At 44.1% G+C, this 13427-nt stretch overlaps 1 long non-coding RNA gene across 2 annotated transcripts; it reads left to right on the top strand.

The window, feature by feature from the left end:
* The first annotated feature begins 5000 nt into the window (after positions 1–5000).
* On the top strand, positions 5001–12416 carry LOC140399125 (uncharacterized). 2 transcript variants are annotated; one of them, XR_011937636.1, is made up of 4 exons: positions 5001–5121; positions 5435–5564; positions 6507–6608; positions 10861–12416. It is a non-coding gene; the product is annotated as an uncharacterized lncRNA (long non-coding RNA). The 2 variants fall into 2 exon arrangements; XR_011937637.1 differs by having other exon boundaries at positions 5068–5089.
* Positions 12417–13427: the final 1011 nt, after the last annotated feature.

Here is a 13427-nt window from a genome sequence, read left to right as displayed (position 1 = left end):
TTTGGCCTTTAATTAACTTAAGTGTATCTCCCGGTAACCTACGTTCTAGCTGTGCTTCCCTTCTCACACGCCCCGTCCTCTCTCTAGTCCCTTTCTCTTTCTCATGGTCTCTTCCTACACTCTTCTGACAGCCTGATGTTACCTTTATTGTACCACTTTTAACACATCCAAAATCAAATTTACATGTATTCCAAAAACAAGGCAATGTCCATATAATGTTCCCTTCCCATCGCCGGGACCGGTGCAGCTGCTTCATGACTCCCGCATTCTCCTTAACTTTGATGACCTTCCATGAGTCGATACCATGTCCTCGTATATGGGGGCAGTGAAGAACATCACCTTTGCATAGGTGATGTATCCTTGTAGATTGGTTGGGGCTACACAGATACATAATATTCCCCTTTTCCATGTCCATCGCCAATAACACGCCAAGCGAAGTGAGGCCAAATATCAGACAGACGATGCGTAGCCACTCCATCATGCTCCACACCTGTAAAATAGCACTGGAGAAGGGAGGCAGGTTAGTATCTGACCTTTTACAGTAGTGGAGATGGACTCAATTTTTTTAGTTTTGAGGGTCTGATTGTGTCTCTCAACCACCCCGGCTGCCTGCGGTCTGTAAGCACAGTGTAACTGCTGGCGTATGCCCAACTGGGAGCAAAACTCCTTGTTAATTTGTCCAATAAAATGAGGCCCATTATCAGAACTTAACTGAACTGGTATACCGTACCGGGGAATGATTTCCCTCATCAAGACTTTAACCACAGTAACAGCTTTACTATAGATAGTCGGATACGCCTCAACCCATCTGCTGAACACATCCACAATGACCAAAACATATTTATAACATTGACACCTTTCCAACTCAATGTAATCCATTTGGAGCGTCTCAAAGGGACCACTGGGCAACGGGGTTTGCCCCTTCCCACAAGGGATACCTTTTCCGGTGTTATATTGCTGACAAATCAAACACCGATTACTGATACTTTGGGCCAACCCCTGCATTTTAGGGTGCCACCAAGTGTCCAGCAACAAATCACTAGTCCCTCGAGCCCCACAATGAGTTGCAAAGTGTACACATTCGATGACCCATAAAGCCAGCACATCAGACATACAAGTCTGATGTGCAGGCGTGGTCCATAAAGAGGAAACAGAATCATATGTACAACCTAACCGTTTCCACATTTGTTTATCACTCTCAGGAGCGTCCTCCTGTAACCTTATGACGTCTGGCATTGGCTTGTCAGAAGCAGACACATTCATAGTAGATCGTTTAGTCTGACTTAACATTTTAGGCACCATCACTTGCTGAATTTATGCGGCTGTGCGCGCTGCACAATCTGCTCGTTCATTACCAACGTCAACTGGGGTTGTACCATTCGTGTGGGCAGCGCATTTAATAACGGAAATCTGCGCTGGCAGAAGGAGGGCCTGCAGTAGGTCATTAACTAAACCCCGGTGGGATATTTGACCACACATAATCATGTCAGGTTGTTCTGACGAAATGTCACTCAAATCGCCCCTTATTGTGGTAGTTTCCTGAATCAAGGCTAAACAGTCGTGGCCAGGTGCGTCTTCATGGACAGGGGGACCACTAAGAAAACAGGCTGGATTGATAGTGGTACAGTATTTAAATGTCAGACGTGGATTGTTCAAAAGGTATATCTCATACCTATTCTGACGAGCTGCGGTAAGATGCTGACCATTCGCCCCATATCCCTGGCATGGTACTGGTCATGGACCTGACGTGTAATATGAGGGCTTACCGAAGCTGACTGTGGCCATAAATGTGGTGATATTGTAACAAAATCGGCTGTACCTTCTTTTCCCGTGACTGTGGCTGTAACCTTGACTGGCCATTCGGTCTCAAGTAATGGCCGGTATTTGTCCTCCAACTCCCTGTTTCGTCCAGTTCTGTCATAGGCCAGGGTAACGTGATGCAGTGATAGTGGCTGTTCAATGTCTAACGTCCACCACTGGGGGGTGATAGAAATATAGCACTGTTGTCTCATCCTCCTCTTCGCTGATCCACCCACCCAAAGTCACTATATTGGAGCTCCTGCTGGTAAACTACCATTTCTGCCGCTTGTTGGGATCGCAGATCATCCTTTTTCATTACATACTCAGTCTTAACCTTTGTAACTGAGCCTCCTTCTTGGCCTACACCCTCCTTCCAGTAAAATCTGACTGCCCTTGCCATCTGGGAAGGGTCGTTCTCTGTCCAATTCATGTTATTACATTTCACAGCAGTAACCACAGAAGGTGGTAGGCAATGCATTAACATAGCACAGTATTGAGGGGAATTCTGACCAGTTTGATACAGCAAATCGCCTGACTGCCCCCGGTAGATTTCATTAAAACGCCCCAGACATTCCTATGGCTCGTCAATCTTCCTAGGTTTTAGGTCTAAGATAACAGAAAGATTTATGGGCCTTTGAAATGTGCTATTCAACGCATTCAAGATCTGTGTCCTTCTTTTCTCTATTTGCTCTCTTTTTTTTTTAAACTTAAAAATGTTTGAAAATTCAAATTGAATTACTGCAACTTGCAAGCTTAGCTCTGATCTCAACTCAGAACTAAATTTACAATTTGCTTAACACAAACTTGTATAACATTTACAACTTAATTATTTCTTTATCTTAACAATTTTTCTTTTAACAAGTTTTTTTTCTGTTACATACACATAAGTATTAGCAAAATCAACTATCATAAGTATTAGCAAAATCAATTATCATCTCCAGATTGACACTTTTTAAAATGGTGTCCATGATCTTCTTTAAGTTTCTATTAATCTCCAGATAAAATGAGATAAACCTTATTTCAAGTAAGTAAAATTTAAGATTCTGGCAATTTCAATCAATTGCTTTCGAAAATAATAACTTTTATCAAAGAGGTGGAGAAACCCACTGGTTTCCTTTAATTAATTCAAAACGTAACTTTGCTGGTGTTCACTGACTCAAAGGAAAGGTATCCGATTACACTGCAGACTGGTGCTGTTATCTCAAGGCCTGAGTGAGAAGCACTGTCTGTTTTCAACTCCGCCTGCTGCTGTTAACCCTTTGAGAGACTTCTGCTTCAACCTCACAATCTCAACCAGACCTCGGAACTTTACAGTCCAAGGAGACAATTTTAGCTTAATCAACTATATATTTAAAACACTCACACATAGAGTTGAACCATCTTCAGATTTAAAAACAGTTATACTGGACTGAACCTTCATTAATTAAGTCACATCAGCCTCTGAACCCTAATAATAGACTGAACCTTTATTATTTAAGTCACATCAGCCTCTGAACCCTAATAATAGACTGAACCTTTATTATTTAAGTCCCATCAGCCTCTGAACCCTGATAATAGACTGAACCTTTATTATTTAAAGTCCCATCAGCCTCTGAACCCTGATAATAGACTGAACCTTTATTATTTAAAGTCCCATCAGCCCAAAACCCTAACCCAAGCCGAAACAACAATATGAAATCCCATCAATTAAAGTGCTAATCCCCAGACTGACCTGTGATTTCGTCGAGGCGGTCTTTCTGTGCCAACCGCGAGTGACCAGACTAATCAGACGATAAGAAGAGGGGAACAATCAATGCTGGTCGTTTTCCATTTCTACATTGAGGGCCCTTTGTTCCCGTCCTCCTGTTCATAATCAGTCTAATTCTGATTTCGCAGTTGGATCAGGATCGCCCAGAGAAATCCCGGGTTTCGGCACCAAATGTTGATCTCCAAATTTCTTTCTCTGTCAGTCTGGCCTCAATAAAAGTTGAGACGGATTCGCACGTAAACAGAAGTTATTTATTTAGCTTGCAAGCTTGAATCATCTTACAGAAATGTAACAGGACATCCAGCCTCTTACACTCCAGAAAACGACTGACTAAAAGACAAAGGGATCTCTGCAAAATCAATTCAAATGGTATCAAGTTTCACATACTCGACGGACATAGGTCAGCCTATGTCCCTCCTGACCTGTTCGATCTACTCTGATTGGCTCACTTCCAATCCCTTTCTCTGGCCCCTATCAATGAAGCATCACTCTCATAGACACACCTCTTCCTGCTTTTTCCATGCGGTCTCAAATTCCTTTGTCCCTAACTGCAAGAATCAAAGTGGCTTATTTCTACATTACATTAACTAGTAACTCTAAAGTAACTATTTTATATCACATTCGTCACCGCGAGCGTAGAAGGTGCATCTTTTGTCCTTTTGTGGGGGTGCCGGCGGCCGTGTCGAGGTAGCCCTTAAAGCACGCCAGCCAATGTTTGAAGATAGCAGCAGAGTTGTCCGCGTGGGGGCTGAGCTGAAGGCACTCCGGTTTGATACAGGGATCCATCCTTTCAACTGAAGTTGTAGCAGATTAAATTGCTGCGCAATCAATTACTCTCGAGACAAGGTGAGTCATAACTAATCGGCTTTAATCTGCTAGAACTGTTCCCCAGCAGCTTCGATACAGAAAGTGAAGGCTGCTGGGACGGCATCGGTTCTTATACTCCGCCTCTCAGGGCGGAGCTATGTACATCAGCCAATGGTAGACTCCTGGGTCTAGCCAATGGTCATCCACCTCTCAGGTACCGCAATACCTGGTATTACCACATTGGGCAGTGATGGGAAATACAACACAATTAAGACCAGGGCGCAGGCTACAAACATTTAAATAAGCAGGCAGCAACATGACCCTCATCCTTATTTTCAGGCATTATTATTCAAATGCCCCACCACCAGCATGTTATGTTTTACAGCCCTCTTTACAGCCCCATGAACCATAGCTAGCTCTAAAACAAGATTTCCACTTGTTGCTTATCAAATGGGAAAAACAATGTCATTGTTGAGTTCACAGGAAATCAGTCAGTGAAAACGTGAAGCTCCTTGAGCTGTGTTTTAGCAAATGCTGTTCAGGAAGTTGACGTCTTGACAAATAGGAACTGAATAAATCTGTCTGGTGAAATTCTGCCTTATTTCAATTGGCTAATTCCTATTTGTTCACAACCTGCGTGGTTGCTCTGGTAACAAAAGGTGGAGTTACTGCCCAACAATAAAACCCTCCAAACATAAAGATCTGCCAGGTGATTCCAGGCAGGTGTACACAGAGGCAAGTTTCAGCTGTGTCGATAAGCTTAGCAGGTATCATATTCTTGTTGCGTATTGTGGTTTGATGCATGTTTAGCAGATATTTATCAGGTTAAACTCTGTTCTAGGAACATTTAATGTGGCTCCAGAGGCAAAATGATTGATTTTGTAGACTCCAGCGTATACACAACTGTCAATGAAGTTATTTCAGTGCTGGATCATGCTTTTATTTTTGTGGTTTTAAAACTCTCACAACCTGTATTTGGCAGTGTTTACTGGCAGGTAGCAGTGTAGGATGGCCAGCAGTCATTTTGAAGTTTTGTCTCACTGTAACACAACACGTATTGCTACATTTTGTTCCCCTCAGACACAATACATGCTCAGTAAGATTGGGTGAGCATTGTTGAGGACAAGGTAACTTCCAAACAGAAACGACATCCATCGATTGGGAGTCGAAGAAAACTTAAGGAGCACAATGGTGTGAGTTATTATTAACGGTAAGGTGTGAGGTCTGGACATTCAAACTTTTATTGCATGTAACCTGAGGCAGACAGAAAATAAGTATTTCTTATTCACTGAATGTAATTGTTACCTACTGCCCCAGATAAGAGCTGCCTGTCATTGAAGGAGAATCTACCCGAGAAGAGGTTGATATTTATCATCTTTTATTACAATAGGCATTTCGAACTTTATTGGGAAAGTAACCTGCAGTGTTAATAAGAGGATTTGTATGAATTATAACAAGCCATTTGGAAAATATGAGATCTTGTATGGTGGTTTTTGGGGGTTCATCCCACCACAAAATACACTGTTACAATGTGGGTTAGCATTATCAGCCGTCCTTCTTCATCTCCGTGATCAAAAGTGGAAGAGTAAGTATGACCGACACAGCTGAAGGAATGTCCTGGTACCGAGTTACCTGCCTGTCCTTTGCTGATGGCTGATGTGTATGCCGGCTTGCACCAACAAGATAGAGGAAAAATAAAAACATGAGGTGTCCAGCAGAACTGTAATTTACATAGACAGTTTTGTTGAAAGTTATTAAAATTTGGATCCAGTAAATAGCATTGTAAATAATTGCAAAGATATCAATTGGGCACAAATTCACTTTATGGAAGTTGGCAGAGGCTCGATGGGCCACTGGTCTGCTTCTGTGCGGTCCCATTCTATCATTTCCAGCTGATGCTTAATGGTATTTTTCCACTCAGTTCCAGCACAGTAACAAGAAACAAGCTGGAGACCTGTGCTGTTATGTATTTTGGTTTATTTTTCTGAGCCTTGTTCAAACTGGTTTTTTAACACGTGACTGCTTTGTTATCAAAACTAACTTCTTGTTGTGGGAGCTGATGTACAAATCAGGACAAGTATCCCGAACGGGTAATGAAAATTGCAAAATGATTTTTCACAATTGACCATCGCCATTTTCTACTCTTTCCAAGCCTGCAGATATGTGGCACGGAAGATCTCTGCTCTTTGTTGCGGGAAGAGGGAAGATCGAGCGGAGTCTGTGTCAACTCCAGCCACAGTCAAGCAGGCAAAGTGTACGTGTGCAGAAAATCTATTTCATTACTCTTAATATACTGTAATACGTCACTGAACATCTCCATTTCTAGCTCAATTGCAGAGGATCTCTTTATGCTGTTTGTGACTTCAAATATTGACTGAAAATGTAGCCAGGTTCCTGAGATTCCAATTTTCTTCACAGAAGCATAGAAAATAGGAGCAGGAGGAGGCCATTACGACTTTGAGCCTGCTCCGCCATTCATTAGGATCATGGCTGATCATTCAATTCAACAGCCTAATCCCACTTTCCCCCCTTAAACCTTTGATCCCCTTCGCTCTAAGTGCTATATCTAACTGCCGTAACCAACCGTGGGGCTGGTTTGGCACATTGGTCTAAATCGCTGGCTTTTAAAGCAGACCAAGCAGGCCATCAGCACGGTTCAATTCCTGTACCAGCCTCCCCGAACAGGCGCCGGAATGTGGCAACTAGGGGCTTGTCACAGTAACTTCATTGAAGCCTACTTGTGACAATAAGCGATTTTCATTTTCATTTAATTTTTCTTGAAAACATACAATGTTTTTGCCTCAATTACCTCCTGTGATAATGAATTCCACAGGCTGGCCACTCTCTGGGTGAAGAAACCTTTCCTCACCTCTGTCCTAAATGGTCTACTCCATATGCTCAGCCATTTCTTTGTTCCCTATTATACATGCCCCTGTTTCTGACCGTAAGGGACCTACATTTGTCTTCACCAATCTTTTTCTCTTCACGTACCAATAGAAACGTTTACAGTCAGTGTTTATGTCCCCTGCAAGTTTACTCTCATACTCCATTTTGCCCTTCTTAATCAATCCCTTGGTCCTTCTTTGCTGAATTCTAAACTGCTCCTCAGACCTGCTGCGTGATTCTCCGTCAGCGGAATTCTCCCCTTCGCCGGCAGTGCACCCACGCCGATGGGTTTCTCGATGATGTGGGATAGCCATAATGTGGAACCCCATTGGTCAGCTGCCGGAATGGAGGACTCTGCTGCCGGCGGGAGCGCGCCGCATCGGAAAACGGGATTGGCGGGATGGAGAATCCCACCCCTGTTGTTTTTCTTGGCCAATCTGTATGTTTCTCACAAACTGCTATAGTAAGAATAAGGCAATGGACAGAATCATAGAATCATAGAATTTACAGTGCTGAAGGAGGCCATTCGGCCCATTGAGCCTGCACCGGCCCCTGGAAAGAGCAACCTACCTAAGCCCATGCCTCCACAATGTCCCCGTAACGCAGTAACCTCACCTAACATTTTGACACAAAGGAGCAATGTAGCATGGTCAATCCACCGAATCGCACATCTTTGGACTGTGGGAGGAAAGCGGAGCACCCGGAGGAATCCCATGCAGACATGGGGAGAAAATGCAGACTCCGCACAGTCACCCGAGGCCGGAATTGAACCCGGGTCCCAGGAGCTGTGAGGCAGCAGTGCTAACCACTGTGCCACCATGCCGCCCACCTTATCAAAATTTGATAAGGTTTGATAATCCGAAATCTCAAGCTCTCCAGAGAGATTCGCATTTTCCAATTCTGCCCGGATTTTGGGCCTGCCTCACCGATCCCATGCACGGCTAGTGTGGGTCCAAATTCACCTCATATAAACCAGATAACAATTTAACTGCATGAGCAATGCTGCTGTCAGCATGACTTTGCAGTACTGAGTTCTCTGATAACAGGAATAACCTGTTTGGCAAGTTCATTAGTTAAATAGATTTGAAGCTTCTAATGCCTATTTTGATCCAGAATGCTCAGCAGCTGATTTATTATTTGGAGTGTTCCAAGAACATTAGATAGGTGATGTTTGCAGAATGCCTCCTCGATTGCAAGAACAACACTGCATCCTCCCAATAACAATTAATGTTACGGTGTTTGATTAAGGACGAGTGTAAATCCAGCCAGCTTTGTTTGAAAGTCACATTCTATTGCATTTTTGCCTTTAATCTCTGAGTAACAGTTTATTGGAGTCCTGGTATCCACTGGAATGAATTACACATGAGAAAAACACCTGAAGCTTTACAGGAATTAAACATCACCATTAATATCACCGAACAAAAATACTCGATTGAATCAGGATTGTCAAAAGTATGCCAAAGCAAATGTTTTTCTAAAATATTTTATTCAGGCATTTGCATAGACAAACAACAAACAAAACAAATGAAAGCAGAAGTAAAATTATAAAACTTAATAAATGAGCATAACCCACTACCCCACTGCCGTACCCCTCCTCCCATCCTGCCCTCCCCATTTTAACCCCCTTAACACCCCCCTCTCTCTCTGCTGACACATCAACCCTCCTTAAACAAGTCAATGAACGGCTTCCATTTCTGAGCGAATCCATCAACCGACCCCCTCAGGACGAACTTGACCTTCTCCAGCCTCAGAAACTCCGCTTGGCCACTCATCCTCTCCACCCCCCCCCCCCCCCCCCGCACCCCCCCCCCCCTCCGGCTTTTGGCAGCTCCGAGTCCCGCCACCCACTAAAATCCGTTTCCGGGCTATCAGGGAAGCAAAGGGCAAGACATCGGCCTCTCTCACCCTCTGGACTCCCGGGTCTTCTGACACCCCAAATATCGCTACATCTGGACTCGGGCCCACCTTTACCCCCAACACCTTGGACATTATGTCCGCAAAACCCCTGCCGGAATCCCTTTAGCTTTGGACATGCAGAAAACATGCGGACATGATTCCCGGCCCCCTGCGCACCGTTACTCCCTCAAAGAACCTACTCATCCTCGCCACCATCAGATGCATCCTGTGGACTACTTTAAACGGAAAACGACTGAGCCTTGCACACGACGAGGACACATTCACCCTCCGCAGAGCTTCCTCCCACGTCCAGGCCTCCACTCCCCCCCGCCCCCGCCACCGCCGCAAGCTCCACTTCTGCTTAATGTTTCCCACCAGGGCTCCCTCCCAATCCATCAGGTCCTTGTAGACCTCAGACACCTTCCCCTCGCCTACCCACTCCCTCGACAACACCTTATTTTGCAGCCCCAAGGGCGGCAATCCGGGAATGGACGGCACCTCCGTCCTCACGAAATCCCGGACCTGCAGGTACCTGAAATGGTACCTGGGCTGTCCATACTCTTCCTCCAGGTCCTCTAATTTCACAAAGCTGCCCCCTATGAACAAATCCCCGAATCGCTCAATTCTTGCCTGCTGCCAGCTCCAAAACCTTGTGCAAGCCGTTGACTATGACAGATCGGTGCCCACACCGAGGCACCCCACAGTCTCAAATGCTGTCTTCTTTACCCCATACCCTCAGGACCGACATCACCACTGGGTTTACAGAGTACCTGGCCGGTGAGAACGGCAGAGGTGCCGATAGTAATGCCCTCAAGCTCGCCCCCGTACAACAGGCCGCCCCCATGCCGACCCCTCCCCTACTACCCTTTTTCTAACCATAGCAATGTTTGCCACTCAGTAGCAATTCATTATATTCGACAATCCAGCACCCCCCTCCTCGCCCCTGCTCCAAAAAAGACCTTCTGACACGCGGGGTTTTCCTCACCCATACAAACGCCGAGATCAGCGCATTAATCCTCTTCAAGAATGAATTTGGGACAAAGATTGGGAGGTTCTGAAATATGAACAGGAACCTTGGCAGCACCGCCATTTTTATTGTCTGAGGGTGGTACGTGGCACAGTGGTCAGCACTGGGACTACGGTGCTGAGGACCAGGGTTTGAATCCTGGCCCTGGGTCACTGTTCGTGTGGAGTTTGCACACTCTCCCTGTGTCTGCGTGGGTTTCAGCCCCACAACCCAAGGATGTGCAGGTTAGGTGGATTGGCAACCTAAATTGCCCCCAAACTGGAAAACAAAATAATTGGGTACTCTAAATTTAAAAAATAAATCTTTACTGTCTGCACCCGTCCTGCAAACGACAGTGGCAGCACATCCCACCTCTTAAAATGCCAAAGTTAATGTTAATGATATTGTAGCTATTTCCTAAGAATCCTAAGTTCGCATGGCTGCATTGTAGGTAGTTTTAATACGCTATATTCAGCTCAATTATCATTTCCGTCAGAGTTTAAAATTACCAGCTTTTCCTTTCAGATTTTTCAGACTCTTAAAGCATCTTGCACCTTCCCACTCAAGCTCACAATTACTCCTCATGCAAGAAAGAAAAAGCTGATGTTCGTAAAAACTGCTAAAATACGCCAAAGGACCCAGTAGTGCAATTGTGGTGACAATTATTCACTTGCAACATGAGCTGCGTCACCTGCCCTTTGTTTCCATTTGTGTTTAGATCCGTATCCAAACCAGTCGGTCAACAGGGAGATGGCACCTCCTTGGTCTTCAGCTGTACAGTGTCGCCCCTGAGGGTAAAGAATAGCTCCCTGTAAAGGGCGCTCATCTTCAGCCGTGTGTTTTGGGAATGTGGCTGTTTCTCCAACAGTGAAACCATGAGGCTGCTGTTCTGGTACAGTGATTGATGAAGGCTTGTTCACAATCTCTCATCGAAGAAATGAACTTGTCAGAAAATATTTTACCTGTACCTGTAAAACAGCCAAATCTAGAAACTTTCTGGTTGTGTTATGAATCTCCTGTTACCATGACAAGATCTGAGCGCAATGTACTGAATTAAACAAATTTGACTTTTTCAATCTCATCGCTAACTATATCTGTTCCAATGAAGTTCAAAAGCCCTACTCCACATTATTCATGCATTATTTCTGCTTCATTCAGTTTCCATTTGCCCCTCTGGACTTCTTTGTAGTAAAGTAGCGCTGGTGTTTGAAGTCAGAACTCCTTCAAAAACTACTCCTGTTAAAATCTACCCTTTTGTGAGATGCTAAAAGTTTGACTGAGCTGCTTCGAGCTTAGCTGCAGGAAAACTTTGATCAAACATCTGTCACTAGTTTGACTTTATTTCTTCTGTTCCGCCTGTACCATCAAAATCAGTGCATATGTTTAAAACAATAACAACCGTCTGTATTTATGCTCAAAACATCAAAAACAGCATCCTGGTCCCCTGCTTTATGCAGCAATTTATTTGATTAGATTCTTGCTGTGAGCAAATATAAATATCTGCATCATCACTGCCTCAAAAGGCAGAAGTATTTTAAAATATACATTTCCATATCCCTTCCACTTTTGTGGTGACCAAAGCAAATCTGAGAAAATTACTCAATTTTGTGAAGTTAATGTAGTTGAAAAATGATTTTATTTTCAAAGTAAACCCTTTAAACAAATTGAAATATTTATATCTTGAACCAAATAGATTAGGGGGGTCAATGTTATTTCAGCTCGATACGCCAGTGCTCATTTACTGCTTTTGTCGTCCTAGTCTTGGGGTTCTGAGCTGCAACAGATTCTGGCAGAATTAAACCTGCCGACTCACTTGCTGAATACTGCACAATACTGAGTGCGTGCTGAAAACTGCCAAATATTGAACCCACTCTTTTGATGCAAATTTGTGTTGTTTTCCATTTGGTCGACCTTAAACATTTGTCATCTCAATTTCTAACGTGTTTTAATCCTCACCGCTGTAAAATACAAAAGATAATCAGCGGAATCTCTGTCAGCGGGTACTCTGGTCCGTGGGCAGCGCACCCACGCCGGTGGATTTCCTCACAGCGTGAGGTGGCCACAATTGGAAACCCCATTGGCCTGCTACAGGAACAGAGAGGGTTGCGCCGCGCGGGAAAACACGGTTAGCGGACCGAGAATCCCGCCCAATGTATTTTAAATTCTTGAATTTTATCTGACTTTGTGATTATAATTATGATACTCTCTCTGCAACTAAGTTTCTCTCCTGTCATGTGTTTCCTCATAAATCCTCAATAAATATGGGAATAACAATTTGTTGTCTTTCCATCTTGCACTCAACACAGCAGCTCGGAAGAAATTGCCAATTGCAAATGGGGAACAACAAAGTACTTTCTGTGCCTGCTGGGCACTGCAAGGACTGGGATACCTTATTGACCCTGTTAATCACATTTTAATTTGATTTTTTAAAATTTCATTTGGAATTTGTTTTTGTTTAAGGAGGTATTCCTTTAAGGGGCTGCCCCTTTTAATTTGTCCCTCAGTTTATTTAATTTAGCTTATTTGACCGAATCAAAATAGTTGGGGGACAACATTGCATGGGAAGAGAAAGCTGATTGGTTGGCAAGTGGATTCTGGTTGGTGGAGGGGTTGTCATGGAGAATGCAGCATTACACAGTTAAATGCTTTGTTCAAATTCAAACTGGGCAGGTAACTCTGCTTGGTCAGGGCATTAACGGTGGGGAGGTAAACAATGAATGACTGCTCCCTATACTTTGGCTCAGTTGAAAAAGCTGCAATGTGTGGACATGTCCCTCCTGCCTGCAAAGGACAGTGACCTGTGTGCGAATATATGTGGCTCTGAGCATATCAAAGTGAACCATATTGCGAGCCTGACTAAAAATCTTAAATTGGTTTTCAGTGGAGTTCTTAGCACAATCAAGGTTGTTTAGCTGGTATTGCCCGACTATGTATTTTCTTTTCTTCCCTTTTCTTCCCATGTACTTAATGATCTGTTGAGCCGCTCGCAGAAAAAATACTTTTCACTGTACCATGGTACACGTGACAATAAACAAATCCAATCCAATCCAATCCTATTGTTCAATCAGAGAACCACATCAAATGTTGAACACTGGGCTGGATTCGCCGCACCCGACGCTAAAATCGCGGCCAGCGCAGAGGCGGAGAATCCATTTCCCTGCATAGAATCGGGACCGATGCATGTTCCCTGATTCTCTGGGCCCCGAAAAGCAGCATACTCGAGTACGGCGCACCGCATATCGGCTACCTGCGACCATTGCTGGAGGCCCGCCTCGCCATTCTTTG

The sequence above is a fragment of the Scyliorhinus torazame genome, chromosome 22, assembly GCF_047496885.1.
Source record: "Scyliorhinus torazame isolate Kashiwa2021f chromosome 22, sScyTor2.1, whole genome shotgun sequence".
NCBI classification, from domain to species: Eukaryota; Metazoa; Chordata; class Chondrichthyes; order Carcharhiniformes; family Scyliorhinidae; genus Scyliorhinus; species Scyliorhinus torazame.
This window is presented reverse-complemented; position numbering and strand designations above follow the sequence as displayed.